The sequence below is a fragment of the Pan troglodytes genome, chromosome 6 (assembly GCF_028858775.2).
Source record: "Pan troglodytes isolate AG18354 chromosome 6, NHGRI_mPanTro3-v2.0_pri, whole genome shotgun sequence".
Taxonomy (NCBI): domain Eukaryota; kingdom Metazoa; phylum Chordata; class Mammalia; order Primates; family Hominidae; genus Pan; species Pan troglodytes.
This window is the reverse complement of record NC_072404.2, coordinates 165,827,483-165,842,793: the sequence shown is the minus strand read 5'-3', so window position 1 is coordinate 165,842,793 and position 15,311 is coordinate 165,827,483. Positions and strand designations below refer to the sequence as shown.

Here is a 15,311-nt window from a genome sequence, read left to right as displayed (position 1 = left end):
TGCCTCTGCTAGAATGACCTTTCCACAGTGGGAATCTGGCCATTTGCCACCCTGCCAAAGTCCTCCAGAGGCCGCCTACTGGGACATGTTGGCTTCTGTGTACCTCTAGGGTCTGACCTCTCATCAGTCTCAGCAATGCCAGCCTACCTAGGCTCCTATCTCGGCACACACCCCTTGCCTGGAACACTCTGCCCCTTCCGACCTTTGCCTGGCTGCTGCTGACTCTCTGATGCCTCCCTTGATCATCTTCCTCTCTCCGCCATGCCCCTACCTGGAGCTGACCTCCATCATAGCCCTGGCCTCCCAAGATATCCACAGACTGTAACCTGTGCCTCTTATCTCTGCATGGCCAGTGCTTAGCACACTAGCTGGCAATTGTAGGTACTCTCTGGTGAATGCAGTTGATTCCAGGATCAAAGGAGAGTAAAGTTGAAGAAAAAGAAAAGTCAGTTAGGGTTCTGCTAGGAAATGGCATTCTCAGAAGGAGGAATATCGAGTTTAAAAAAGGGACTATTTACAAAGATGAGGCAGGGGCAAGGACATCACCAGAGGAGGTGAAGCACCTTGAAGCTAAGCGTAGTTGGAGGCCATTTTCACCCCTAGGTAGGTGAGAAGAGGCAAGGAGAGGGCATGGCTAATAGATCGGGGGAGACTTGCAGGACACAGTCACCTGACCAAATCGGTGGCTTTTGGCAGAACAGTGCTAAGCCAGGCTGTGATCTGGCACAGAGGAAGCCAGGGGAACAGATACTTCGATCTCATTCCTTTCTTTTGTTTTTGTCTTCAGGGCTGGCTACATACTCTGTTGGGAAGAAGGCTCAAAAATGAATCCTCTCAAGCAGACCCGCTTTGGTTTCCACCCCTCTATTCTGAGAACCCAAGCTCAAACCATGTGTTCTGCCTTCAGGTAGAAAATGTCAGAATCATAGGGAAGACTAAGCTGAAAAAAGAATTTGGAGTTCCAAAGGAATTCTGTGCCACCTGCCGTCCGGCAATTCCCTTTGCCAGGTAATGGCATGACAGTAAAGACGCACTCTATTCTGAATAAGCAGAGAACCGGCTTGGCCTAGGACTTAGGTTGAGGTGGGTAATGTTCGAAAAGACCCATTTGCTAGGGCATCTCAGGGAAGGCACAGAAGCCTTTGCAGGCGAGGCTGCAGAGAGAAGAAAACGCACGGGAGACAGTCCTGATTCCAAGGGGTTACAATTGGTTGGGGAGGCAAGGCAGCCACAAAGAAAGCACAGCATGTTTGGGCCAGGTGGGTGCTTCCTTAGGACAGCACTGCCTGTTTGGGAAACAGTTGTAGAAACAGATGGGACAATCCTTGTCCATCGAGATGGGGTCAGAGTGACTGCACAAAAATATGGCTACCCCGAGTTACCATGGCTACCAACACTTGCCCTCCTTCCATGCCCACCAGGCAGGGTGGAGGAGCTTGTTCTTTCTGCAGCCTGACCCAGGAGAGGAGGTAAAGCAGAGGGCTCCCAGAGGCCGCCCTTGTAGGTCCTAGCGCAGCAGGGTGACGCTGGGCCAGGAGGGCCCCAGGAGTGGGGTGGTGGAGGGCCACTGGGTGGAGGTGCCCTTCAGGGCTGCATCTCGTGGCGCCGGCTCCAGTTCCACTTCGGCTCCTGACCCTCAATTCCCGTCTGTGGCCCGGGGACCTCGGCCTTCTCCCCAGCCACCTTGCTGGCTGGCCCTGTCTTCCCAAGGTCAAGTTAAAGAACCAAGGTGTGTAAGGTCATGTCTTCCCAGTCAGGGGGCCGCCATATCTTGGTATCCAATGGACAACCTGCCTGCCGCTCACTCTCTAACAGCCAATGATGAGGGAGCTATGTGCTAAGCCCCGCCTCCCCACCCCATGAATGCGCACAGCACCACCTCGTGTCCCAGTAGCGCAGCTTTGGGGAGTTTGGAAACACTCCTGGTTTGGGATTCACTCAGCAAATATTTAATGTGTGTGTGCTGTGGCCAGGTAAAATGCCAGGTACTATCTTCCTCTACATGGCAGGGACAGACATGTGTTCCTCAAGCTCACTGGGGATAGCACCACCTTTCTAAAGTTCCTCTCATCTGTTGCCCGGCCTCCAAACCCGGTGGTCCTTTATTAATTCAGCTGTGGCATGGGAGTTCATACTCTCAGCTTCCTTTACTGCGTTTCCTACTGTTTCTGGCTTCAAGTTGTTGAAGTCAAAATAAAAAAGTAGAGACTGAGCTCTAAATTTAACCGTTTATTTGGGAAGAAAGGATTGCCACTTGGGACACACATGCACACCGTAAGAACAAAGAGAAGGCTGGAGGTTTTACCGAATGTTACCCATTGCTCTTTGAGAAAGTTCATTGGCACTAATAAGGTTCTAGGGAGCTGGCAAGTTCCAACTGGTGGGCAATGGCATTGGGCAAAATTAGTCCTAGAGTTGCAGCAAGTTATCTCAGCAGGGTAGATAAAACTGGTCTCAGGTTACAACAGTTGGTTTCAGCAGTTAGACATGCGGAGAATTACATTCTTGGAGCAATGCTATCTTTCCTGAGTGCTTTTCCCCCTGGCTTTTGGACTTTGTTTTAGTTGGGTATGACAAAAATGACCCAATTCATTTGATCAACTTTCGCAAACATTTCTGCAACTAGCGGCATCCCTGATGTTGGTTTTATTTTGTTCTTCTTGAAAGTGTTACCAGATGGTGCTGTGCAGCTCCAGGCTCTTAGTGTCCTGACCGAAGAATTGGACGAGGTAAACACAGATAGCAAAGCAGCAAAAGTGTATGACGCATAGTATTACACTCTCGGAGAGGGGAGAGTGGACTGACCTCTGCGAAATGAGATCAACGTCAATTTGGTGTACTTTGAATTCTTTTATATATTTTTTCTCTTCCGTGGCCAAGACTGCCTGATCTCTAGCCAGTGTCTGCCTTTTGATGGACAGGTGGGCTGCTTAGTTATTTAATACTATGGCCCGTGTGCGCTTGTGACTTCTTGCGAGTCACCTCCATCCCATAATTTTAAGTACGTGCATAATATGCAGTCCATATGCATGAACCTTAAGTAGCTAATTACCATACGGGAACATTTTAAGGATATGTTTTCTGTCTAACGTGCATGCTCATCTCTGAGGAGCTGCCCCTGACAGGTTTGGTCCAGATCTAGCCGGCCATGTGGGCTCCTTACTCACTTTTTTAAAATCTCACTTTTGTTTTGGCTGCTCAGCCTCTGCTTCATATCTCACTTCTTGCTCACTCGCCCCTTCACCTTGCTTCTGCTCTCATGCTCTCACTCATTCTTCCTGTATCCAGTCTCTGGTTCCCTCTCTACCATCTCCTGCCTCAAAAGTGCTGCTCAGCATATAATTTCTCTTTGTAAGTTGTGGTTCTTGATTTTGGGAAATGAGTTTCCATCTTGTTGAACTTCTTAACTAGAGAATACTGTTGGGATGTGTCTACATCTATGTGACACTACTGGGATCCCTTGAATCCTATTTAGAGTCTAAAAGAGGGACATTGTTACTTAAAGGCGGTGGCCATTTAGCTGTCCCTCTTAGATTTGGTTCATATAATTTCTGATTTTCATGTCAGATTATAATCTGTAAACTCCTACTCAGGTCACTGCACTACTTTGATGGAATTTCCATTCCCTTTGTCCTCAAGATTTGTCTAAAGATATTTGACTTTGACAGAATTTTGGGTTCTTCAGTTTTCTTTTTAATTATAAAATATACATACAAATGAACATTAAGCATATATAGTTGTGTGAGTAATTATAAAACAAACTTAATGTATCACCAAATCAAAGAATAGCTCATTGCCCCAGAAGCAACCCCAATCCCCTAATAACAACCCCTCCCTTTCTCCCTCTCTCCAGAAACGAGCCATATAATAACTCTTGTGCAAATTACTTTTTTGCTTTTCTCTAGATTTTTTTCCTTTTTTGTAGGCATTCCTGAAGGATATAAGTTGGTTTCATCTGTTTTGAACTTTCTATAAACAGGGTCTTACCGAAGATAATTTTTTTGTCTTATGTATTTTTCTTAATTTTATGTAGTTGTAGGTTGTTCATTAGTGTGTAATTTTCTACTCTGGGAATTTGCAACAATGGGTGTATTCATTCTAATGATGATGGATATTAGTCTTGTTTCTAGTTTGGGGATATTATGAACAATGTATTTATAATCCTTTCTGCACACACGACCTTGGTAATTTGTGTATCTGGGTGTATACCTTGAAATGCAATGGTGGAGTCATAAGTCATATATTTCAACTTTGCTAGTTCATGCCTGTTTTTCAAAGTGGTTGTACCAGTTTACATTTCTGCCAGCAGTGTACAAGAGTTCCCATTGCTCCACATCCTAACCAACACTTGGTATTGCCAGACTTTAATTTTTGTGGAATATTGTGGATTTAGTTCATGTTATCTTATTGAGGTTTTAATTTGACTACCTGGTTTATTGATGAGGTTGAACACATTTCCACTATTTATTGGCCATTTGGGCTTCCTCTTATGTACAGTGTCAGATCTTTGGCAATTTTTTCTGTTGGGTTGTCCGCCTTAATGATTTTTAAGAATTCTTCATGTGAAATTGCTGGCACTTGACCATTTTTGACTTACAAAAAATGGCAGTTTCATATGATTCAATTTAACACCTTCTGGATATTGGTCCTTTGTTAATTATGTGTTGACTAATATTTTATCAGATTATGTGGCTTATCTTTTCATTTCCTTCCTTCGTTTTTTGAGAATCAGAAAGTTTTACCATTAGTGGATTTGGACTTATCAGTCCTTTTCTTTATGGCTGGTGCTTTTTATGTCTTGTTTGAGAAATCCTTGTCTTTGAGGCTAAAGGTGACCAGATTGTGCTGGGGGACTGGGGCTGCATTCTCAGGGCATTCTACTTTGGGCCCTGGGTCACATTGCCTCTGCTGGGGAGGAGGCAGGTTTCTCTGTGCCCCTAGCCTTGACTGGGTGGGGGAGGGAGGAGAGGCCACTCCTGGGCTCTTTGTAGGGTAGCACTCATGTTTTCAAGAAGATCCTTTCCTGCAGATTGTTTCCACACTGTTCTTTCAAGTGCAGAGGGTCTTCCTAATGAATCGGCAGCCCTGCATCTCACTGGGCCAGGGTTGGGGCAGGAGTAGACCAGCATCACGGTGGATGTTCAGCTAGGGTGGGCTGTGACGGGGATTGGCTCCAGCTCAGAACTGGAAATCCTGTTTCCTGAATTGTGTGTCCTAGCCGATGAGGTGGCACAAGGAGAAACTGGCTGAAGACAGTGAAACAGTAGGAAAAACCCTGCCTGCCCCGTAACTCTGGGGCCTGGGGGATGTAATGGTGTGATTCTGACTAGTTGGCTGGAGCAGAGCAGGTAGCTTGGGGCGCGCCAGACGAAGACTGGAAAATGTCATGGCTTTTTGGCCCTCACTCCTCAACGTCACTGTGGGTTGGGGGAGGCAGGGGACTGTCCAAACTGTTCACAGTTCCCTTTCCAGTGCTGACAGTGCCTGCCACATGAGAGATATTAATACACATTTGTTCAATTAATGAATTAATATTTTTCAAAGAATTGCATGAAAGAGTTAATGTTTTCTTTTCTATTTCTTTCCCTGGGGAAAACTTTTTGTAGCCCCTAGGTGGCAGAATTAATCACATCTAGCTGGCTTGTGATATGGAACCAGGCTTTTGAATTTAAAATTAATCTTGTTCTAATTCTGTTTTTGAACTTGTTAATCATTAAGGTCCTAAGAAACATTGGCAGAGTAAAACTGAAATAAAGACCTGGTAAATTACTTTCTCAGGCTAAAGAAGGTATGAATTTTTCTTCTAAGTGCTTCTAAATCAGTCCTTTAATGGTTAGGTTGGATGTAAATTCTTACCATTCTTCACTCAGATAAATGAATGTCAACCCAGTTTTTCCTTCTGCTGGAAAATGGTCTTTTACTCTCAGAATCTGGCAACCTCCTTTGTGTCTCGTGTCTGGAGGATCAGAGTCTGGGAAAGCAGCTCCCCTCCACCCCACTTCTCAGGCCTTCTCCCAGCTTCCCTGTTTCTCTCTCTGCAGCCACCCAGCTTCTCTCCCTGCAGCCACCCTGCCCCCTCCCAAACTGCCTCGGAAAGTCCCATGTCTCGGGTTTTCTCTTCTGTAGGAAATCAGATGTCGTGCCACCGCAACCTTTCATTCAAAATAAAAATTCAAAAGCAATTTGTGTATTTGAAAACACATCTAAACCACAGGCTTGAAGTTCCTGTTTTGATGGGGAAAATGAATATTCCCATCTGGAGATAACTTTGGGACGTTGAGATAGAGACAGGCAAATTCATCTCAAACTCATTATTATTTTAGATTCTTATCATTATCAATTATCATTATAGCAAAACTCATCATTTTTTTCTGTGTACAATTTGTGAATTTTAACATATGTACAGATTCATGTAACCAACACCATGATCAGGATAAAGAACAGTATTGTCACCCCACAAATCTTCCTTGGGCGGTCCCTTTTTCAGTCACATGCTCTTCCCAGCCCTAACCACGGGGAACCATTGAGTTGTTTTCCATCACTATAATTTTTCCATTTTGAGAGTATCATATCAGTGGAATCATGCAGTACGTAAGCTTTGGGGACTGGCCTCTTTACTGGCCTCTCAGCATAATGATGTTAAGATTATAATCTGTAAACTCCTACTCAGGTCACTGCACCACTTTGATGGAATTTCCATTCCCTTTGTCCTCAAGATTTGTCTAAAGATATTTGACTTTGACAGAATTTTGGGTTCTTCAGTTTTCTTTTTAATTATAAAATATACATACAAATGAACATTAAGCATATATAGTTGTGTGAATAATTATAAAACAAACTTAATGTATCACCAAATCAAGGAATAGCTCATTGCCCCAGAAACACCCCCAACCCCCACATCATTCATGTGATTGTGTGTATCAATAGTTTATTCCTTTTATTGCTAGTAGTATTCCAGTGTATGGATGTTCCTACAGTTTATCCATTCACCCATGCAAGGACATTTGTGTTGCTTCCAGTTTTTTTGGTAATTATAAATGGAGCTGCTATAAACATTCACATACAGATTTTTGTGTAAACATGAGCTTTAATTTTTTAGGGTAAATATCATGGAGTGTGATCACTGAGTCATAAGATGTAGGGTTAAATTTGGAAGAAGCTGCCAAAGCATTTTCTAGAGTGACTGTACCATTTTGCATTCTGGCCAACGTCTGGTATTGTCTGTGTTTTCTATTTGACCTGCTCTAATTTGTGTGTAGTGGCATCTGATCGTGGTTTTAATTTGTATTTACTTAATGCCTAGTGGTGTTGATCATTTTTTCATGTAGTTATTTGTCATCCGTGTATCTTCTTTGGGGAAGTGTCTAAGTCTTGCTCATTTCTAAAACTTGGGTTGCTTGCTTTCTGTTGAGTTTTGAGAGTTCTTTATACATTCTGGTTAAGTTCTTAACCAGATATATGGTTTGCAAATTTTTTTTCCTTGCATATAGTTTGTCTTTTAATAAAGTATTTTGTAGACCAACAATTATTAATTTTGATGAAGTCAAATTTATCACTTTTTTTATTTCGTGAACTGTATTTTAGTGTCATGTCTGAGAACTGTTTGCCTAACCTCAGGTCAGGAAGATATTTTTCCTGTGTTTTCTTCTACAAGTTTTATGGATTCATGTTCTACATTTAGGTCTATTACGCCTTCTATGTTAATTTTTCTGTAAGCTGTGAGATTGACGTCAAGGTTAATTTTTTGCATATAGATGTCCAGTTGTTCCAACACCATTAGTGTTGTTGTCTTTCCTTATCAACTCCAGGACACACAATTTGGGAAACAGGTTTTCCAGCTCTGAGCTGGAGTCAACCCCTGTTCACATTAGTTGAAAAGACTATCCTTTCTCCATTGAATTGCTTTGGTACCTTTATCAAAAATCACTTGGCCATGTTTGTGTGACTATTTCAAGACTTTCTTTCTACCCTGTTCTACTGATGGATGTGTGTCTCTCTCCACCAGTACCACAATGTGTTGATTGCTGTAGCTTTATAGCAACTCCTAAAACATCCAATTTTATTCTTTGTCTTCAAAATTGTTTCAGCTGTTGTGGTTTATTTGCTTTTTCATATTCATTTCAAAATCAGCTCCCCCCTCTCTCTCTTTCTATCTCTCTCTCTATATGTTTATATGTATATTTATATATACATAAAATTTCTGCTGAGATTTTGGTTTGAATTGTGCTAAATTTATAGAAAACTTTGGGGAGAATTGACATCTTTACTATGTTTAGTCTCCCAACCCGTGAACACAGTATGTATCTCATTTAGTAAGGTCTTATTTGATACCTGTCCTTAACATTTTGTCATTTTCATCATACAGATCCAGTAATATTTTGTTAGACTTACATCTAAGTATTTAATTTTTTGGAGCAGTGGTAAATATATTTTAATGTTGCTCACCAATTGTACATTGTGAATATATTCAAGTACAGTTGTTTTTTGTGTGTTGACTTGTATCCTGTGACTTTGATAAAGTCACTTATTAGCCACAGGGCTTTGTGTGTGTGTGTGTGTGTGTGTGCAAATTCCTTGGGATTTTTTGTAGAGGGAATTATTGTCACCTAAAATAGGGACAGTTTTTCTTTTTCCTGTTTAATCTATGTGCCTTTTTCATTTCTTGCCTTACTGTACTGGTTAGGACTTTCAGTATAATATTGATTGGAAGTGGTGGGAGGACTCATTTTTTTCTTTTTCTCTATCTTAGGGACAAAGCATTCTGTTTTTCACCATTAAGTATAATGTTGACTGCAGGGTTTTGGTAGATGCTGTTTATCAACTTGAGGAAGTTTCTGTCTATGTCTAGTTTACTGAGACTTTTTTAAAAAAATCATATTTTGATGCTGAATTTTGTCAAATGATTTTTCTGCATCGATTGATACGATCATGTGGTCTTTCTTCTTTATACTTTTCATGGGGGATGGTCTGTAGTTTTTCTTGTTTTTACTGTCTGATTTTGGTCTCAGGGTGATGTTGAGCCCATAAAATAAGTTTGGAAGTTCTCCTCTTCTATTTTCTGGAAGAGATTATGTAGAATTAGTGTTATTTCTTCTTTAACTATTTGGTAGAATTATCCAGTAAAACCATCCAGGCCAGGAGATTTCTTTTTCAGAAGATTTTTCGCTATAAATTCAATTTCTTTAATAGATGTAGCACCATTCATGTCACCTAATTCATATTGGATAAGTTGGTATTTCATGGGTTTTGAGGAATGAGTTTATTTCATCTAAGTGGTTGACCTTCCACATATAGAGTTGTTCATAATATTCCCATATTATCGTTTTAGTGTATGTGGGGCTTGTAGTGATATCCCCCCATTTCATTCTGGATATTGGTAATTTGTGTAGTTTTTCTTATTTTCTTATTTTCTCTTTTTGGACAGAGTCTCACTCTGTTGCCAGGCTGGAGTGCAGTGGTGCGATTGTGGGACTTACTGCAGCCTCAACCTCCTGGGCTCAGGTGATCCTCCCACCTCAGCCTCCAGAGTAATTGGGACTATAGGTGTGCACCACCATGTCTAGCTAATTTTTGTATTTTTTGTAGAGGTGGGGTTTTGCCACGTTACCCAGGCTGGTCTCAAACTCCTGGGCTCAAGCGATCCACCCACCTTGGCCTCCTGAAGTCCTCGGATTACAGGCAAGAGCCACCATGCCTGGCCAGTTTCTCTTATTATTATGATTTTTTGACACTCTTACTAGAGGTGTATCAATCTTTTCAACAAACCTGCATTTAGTTTCATTGATTTCCCTAATTTTTCTGTTTAATCAATTTATCTTCTTTATAATTTTCTTTCTTCTATTTTGCTTTGAGTCAATTTTGAGTTTATTTTGCTCTTTTTTTAGTTTCTTAAGATAAAATTTTAGATTATTGAGCTAAGAACTTTCTTATTCTTTTCTCATACAGGTACTTAATGCTATGAATTTACCTCTAAGCACTTCTTTAGCTGTATTCTACAAATTTTGTTAGGAAAAAATTTCATTTTTGTTCTGTTCAACATATTTTCTAATTCCCTTGAGATTTCTTTGATCCATGAGTGATTTAGAAATATGTTGTTTAGTTTTCAAGTGTTTGGAGATTTTCCCATTACTTTTCATTTGTTGATTTATAGTGCATTATGGTTAAGGGATACACCGAAGATATGGTCTATCTTGGTGAATGTTCCATGAGCACTTGAAAAGAACGTGTATTCTGATATTGTTGTGGATTGTATTATAAAGGTAATGAGATCCAGTTGTTGATGATGTGGTTCGGCTCTTCTATATCCTTGCTAATTTCTGTCCACTCATTCTATCTATTACTGAGCGAGGAATGTTGTGTCTCCAGCTATAACTGTGGATTTGACAACTTCTCCTTTCAGTTCTATCCACAGTTGTTCCATGTACTTGGAAGCTCTGTTGCTAAGTGCATGCACATTTAGGATGATTCTTTTTGAGGTGAAAATTTATTAATTAGAGTTATGTCTGGCAGCGAGTGCCAGAATATGTAAACGAACCGAAGCTTTTTTCACACATCAACATCTAGGCAGGCAGCCCAGGATTAGTATGTTGTGCATAGGTCACACTCTGTCCTGTTGCTCTTCAGTGAATGGATACTATTCCTAAATCACGTCATGGCCCAAGATAGCTTGCTCTAGATCCACGTTTTTTGTTTTGTTTTGTTTTTTTTTTTAGACGGAGTTTTGCTCTTGTTGCCTAGGCTGGAGTGCAATGGTGTGATCTCGGCTCACTGCAACCTCCGCCTCCTGGGTTCAAGCGATTCTCTTGCCTCAGCCTCCCGAGTAGCTGGGATTATAGGCATGAGCCACCACGCCTGGCTAATTTTGTATTTTTTTTTCTTTTTTTTTGAGATGGAGTCTCGCTCTGTCACCAAGGCGGGAGAGCAATGGCGCGATCTTGGCTCACTGCAAGCTCCACCTCCCGGGTTCACGCCATTCTCTTGCCTCAGCCTCCGGAGTAGCTGGGACTACAGTCGCCTGCCACCACGCCCGGATAATTTTTTTGTAATTTTTAGTAGAGACGGGGTTTCACCGTGTTAGCCAGGATGGTCTCGATCTCCTGACCTCGTGATCCACCTTCCTCAGCCTCCCAAAGTGCTGTAATTACAAGTGTGAGCCACCGTGCCGGTCTGGTCCGTGTTTTAAGTGAAACTCTTCATTCAGAACAGTTTTTTTCCATCAGCTTGGCTGGTAGCTACTGTCCACAGCAGCTAACAGAGGTCTGGACAAAAGAGCAGCAGGACATCCACCTGCATGGGTCCCTTTGGGGAAGCCTTGCCATAGGGGTCAGATTTCAGGCATGGCTTCAATGACACAACCACAGTGTGAAAATTTAAGAGATTTTAGTACTTGCAGACCCTGGGGGCTACACGGCATGCCTGGAGGTCAGGCAGCACAGGCAGAGACAGAGAGAAAAGGATCCCTTTATTGGGTCCAGGACATTGTTTAAATAGGTTTCCCACAAGGAGTTTTAGTTGGTGGATTTAGAGCAAGCAGGCCTGAGTTCCAGGAGCATGCAGAGGTGGTCACTGCAGCATGTCTGCACAGTCGATACAGTGTGTGGGCGTCAGCAGGGCCAGTGGAACAGGGTGTATCCAGTTGACCCATAGTGAGCTGGTCACCAGGAGGCAGTTGTATAAGGCAGCTATCTGGATTGGCCACACAGGAGAACTGGGATCAAGTATAGGACTGGAAACTGTATCGAGGGTAACTGAGCTCTGTTGCTGGTATGGGAAAGTCCAGTTAATATTGAAAATTAATGCTGAGACAAATAAAATTATAAGCATTCATTATACTGCTGCTATCACACCTGCACTCCAAGCGTCAAAAGAGATCATGGGGGCAAAGGGCATCTCTTTCTTAAAGGATGTTCCCAGGACACACACGCACTATTTCCTCTTAAATCTTATTGCTTAGAATTAAGTCACCAAAGGAGGCTGGGAAATCTAGTCTCCATTCCAAGAAGCTATATGCCCAGTTTTTTTCCCGAGGGACCTATTACAAGAAATAAAGGAAGAAAGAATGAAAATTGGGGAACAACACCAGTCTCTGCCAAAGGCCACTTCATGCACCTTCTGTGGTGTCTGCGTAGTCAGTCCCACTGATGATGTATATAGCTCTGGTTTTCCGCATGCCCATTCTAGAAGTTTGACCAAAGGAGATTATATTCCCATTTGGGGACTCTGTTATACTTCCTTTGAAGTAGGGAGGAGAGAGGATTTGGGGATTGGTGAGTACTTTCTGTTCTCCCCAATTTTTTTTGTTAGTAATCCACATTTATTTGAGTAATTCATACTGTAGGGTGTCCAGTTTTTAGACACTTCTATATTTATATGTATCATTTGATCCTCACATTAGCCTTGGGTTTTAGATATAATTATCCACATTTTACAGATACAAAGACTGTTGCTCAGGAGGTTTTGTAGGTAGGTCAAGGAGCTAGGAAGTGGCAGTGCTGAGATTTGTGCTCATGTCTCTGACTGCAAGCTCAGAGCTCTTACAGAGCACCATGCCAGCTTTATTCCCCCTGTTGTCCTTGGGACAGCTTTGCCAATTGGGGCCATAGTCTGGTTTGACTCCCTTTTTTATCTAACTATTTATTTGGATTTCGGGGGACATGGAAATTTTCTTTGACATTCTTGATTTTTTTTGTGGTGTTCGGTGAATTTTTTTTATTACTATACTTTATGTTCTAGGGTACATGTGCACAATGTGCAGGTTTGTTGCATAGGTATACATGTGCCATGTTGGTTTGCTGCACCCATTAGCTCGTCATTTATTTTAGGTATTTCTCCTAATGCTATCCCTCCCCCAGCCCCCCACCTCATGATAGGCCCTGGTGTGTGATGTTCCCTGCCCTGTGTCCAAATGTTCTCATTGTTAAATTCCCACCTATGAGTGAGAACATGCGGTGTTTGGTTTTCTGTCCTTGTGATAGTTTTCTCAGAATGATGGTTTCCAGCTTCATCTATGTCCCTGCAAAGGACATGAACTCATCCTTTTTTATGGCTGCATAGTATTCAATGGTGTATATGTGCCACATTTTCTTAATCCAGTCTATCATTGATGGACATTTGGGTTGGTTCCAAGTGTTTGCTATTGTGAATAGTGCTGCAATAAACATACGTGTGCATATGTCTTTATAGTAGCATGATTTATAATCCTTTGGGTATATACCCAGTAATGGGATTGCTGGGTCAAATGGTATTTCTAGTTCTAGATCCTTGAGGAATCGCCACACTGTCTTCCAAAATGGTTGAACTAGTTTACACTCCCACTAACAGTGTAAAAGTGTTCCTATTTCTCCACACCCTCTCCAGCATCTGTTGTTTCCTGACTTTTTAATGACGACCATTCTATCTGGTATGAGATGGTATCTCACTGTGGTTTTGATTTGCATTTCTCTGATGACCAGTGATGATGAGCATTTTTTCATGTGTCTGTTGGCTGCATAAATGTCTTCTTTTGAGAAGGATCTGTTCATATCCTTTGCCCACTTTTTGATGGGGTTGTTTGTTTTTTTCATGTAAATTTGTTTAAGTTCTTTAAAGATTCCTGATATTATTAGCCTTTTGTCAGATAGGTAGATTGCAAAATTTTTCTCCCATTCTGTAGGTTGCCTGTTCACTCTGATGGTAGTTTCTTTTGCTGTGCAGAAGCTCTTTTGTTTAATTAGATCCCATTTGTCAATTTTGGCTTTTGTTGCCATTGCTTTTGGTGTTTTAGTCGTGAAGTCCTTGCCCATGCCTATGTCCTGAATGGTATTGCCTAGGTTTTCTTCTAGGGTTTTTATGGTTTTAGGTCTATTATTTAAGTCTTTAACCCATCTTGAATTAATTTTTGTATAAGGTGTAAGGAAGGGATCCAGTTTCAGCTTTCTACATATGGCTAGCCAGTTTTCCCAGCACCATTTATTAAATAGGGAATCCTTTCCCCATTTCTTGTTTTTGTCAGGTTTGTCAAGGATCAGATGGTTGTAGATGTGTGGTGTTATTTCTGAGGCCTCTGTTCTGTTCCCTTGGTCTATATCTCTGTTTTGGTACCAGTACCATGCTGTTTTGGTTGCTGTAGCCTTGTAGTATAGTTTGAAGTGAGGTAGCATGATGCCTTCAGCTTTGTTCTTTTTGCTTAGGATTGTCTTGGTTATGTGGGCTCTTTTTTGGTTCCGTATGAACTTTAAAGTAGTTTTTTCCAATTCTGTGAAGAAAGTCATTGGTAGCTTGATGGGAATGGCATTGAATCTGTAAATTATCTTGGGCAGTATGGCCATTTTCACGATATTGAGTCTTCCCATCCATGAGCATGGAATGTTCTTCCATTTGTTTGTGACCGCCTTTATTTCGTTGAGCAGTGGTTTGTAGTTCTCCTTGAAGAGGTCCTTCACATTCCTTGTAAGTTGCACTCCTAGGTATCTTATTCTCTTTGTAGCAATTGTGAATGGGAGTTCACTCATGATTTGGCTCTCTGTTTTTCTGTTATTCGTGTATAGGAATGCTTGTGATTTTTGCACACTGATTTTGTATCCTGAGACTTTGCTGAAGTTGCTTATCAGCTTAAGGAGATTTTGGGCTGAGACGTTGGGGTTTTCTAAATATACAATTATGTTATCCGCAAACAGGGGTAATTTGACTTCTTCTTTTCCTAATTGAATACCCTTTATTTCTTTCTCTTGCCTGATTGCCCTGGCCAGAATTACCAACACTATGTTGAATAGGAGTGGCGAGAGAGGGCATCCCTATCTTGTGCTAGTTTTCAAAGGGAATGCTTCCAGTTTTTGCCCATTCAGTATGATATTGGCAGTGGGTTTGTCATAAATAGCTCTTATTATTTTGAGATACGTTCCATCAATACCTAGTTTATTGAGAGTCTTTAGCATGAAGGGCTGTTGAATTTTGTTGAAGGCCTTTTCTGCATCTATTGAGATAATCATGTGGTTTTTGTCGTTGGTTCTGTTTATGTGATGGATTATGTTTATTGATTTGCATATGTTGAACCAGCCTTGCATCCCAGGGATGAAGCTGACTTGATTGTGGTGGATAAGCTTTGTGATGTGCTGCTGGATTCAGTTTGCCAGTATTTTATTAAGGATTTTTGCATCAATGTTTATCAGGGATATTGGTCTCAAATTCTCTTTTTTTGTTGTGTCTCTGTCAGGCTTTGGTATCAGGGTGATGCTGGCCTCATAACATGAGTTAGGGAGGATTCCCTCTTTTTCTATTGATTGGAATAGTTTCAGAAGAAATGGTACCAGCTCCTCTTTGTACCTCTGGTAGAA

At 41.5% G+C, this 15,311-nt stretch overlaps 1 protein-coding gene across 1 annotated transcript in view; it reads left to right on the top strand.

The window, feature by feature from the left end:
• The first annotated feature begins 2,657 nt into the window (after window positions 1–2,657).
• The window catches only part of TMEM176B (transmembrane protein 176B), a 32,459-nt gene continuing 19,805 nt past the window's right edge, over window positions 2,658–15,311 (top strand). Inside the window, exon 1 of the mRNA XM_016945938.4 lies at window positions 2,658–2,729. The gene's annotated coding sequence lies outside the window, so the exon portion shown is untranslated. The remainder of the gene's footprint in view (window positions 2,730–15,311) is intronic.